We start from the raw sequence: 534 nt of genomic DNA, 5'->3' as shown, positions 1-534 counted from the left end.
CTTGAACTCCTGATCTCAAGTGATCCGCCCACCTCAACCTCCCAAAGTGTTGGGATTACAGGCGTAAGCCACCGTGCCTGGCCTATTCCCTTCTTGTTTTATGCTACCACAAATAATTACCTTCTGTTTATTGTAAGCGGTGCATGTCTAACAATTTTTAGGATACATTTTGAATATATTTTTCCTTCCATTTTTGTATTTTCCCAAGACCATAGGGTTGCCTTCTCTACATTTGTTCTCTTAGAATTCAGCTCCCTTTTCCCTATAATCTTCTAGTGTAGAATATTTAATAGAATGCCAGAATATCACTCAGTACTACTACCTCTTTTTTTTTTTTTTTTGAGACGGAGTCTCACTCTGTCACCCAGGCTGGAGTGCAGTGGCCAGATCTCAGCTCACTGCAAGCTCCACCTCCCGGGTTTACGTCATTCTCCTGCCACAGCCTCCCGAGTAGCTGGGACTACAGGCACCCGCCACCTCGCCCGGCTAGTTTTTTGTATTTTTTAGTAGAGACAGGGTTTCACCGTGTTAGCC

This window comes from Mandrillus leucophaeus, unplaced genomic scaffold (assembly GCF_000951045.1).
Source record: "Mandrillus leucophaeus isolate KB7577 unplaced genomic scaffold, Mleu.le_1.0 Scaffold1165, whole genome shotgun sequence".
Taxonomy (NCBI): domain Eukaryota; kingdom Metazoa; phylum Chordata; class Mammalia; order Primates; family Cercopithecidae; genus Mandrillus; species Mandrillus leucophaeus.
This window is presented reverse-complemented; position numbering follows the sequence as displayed.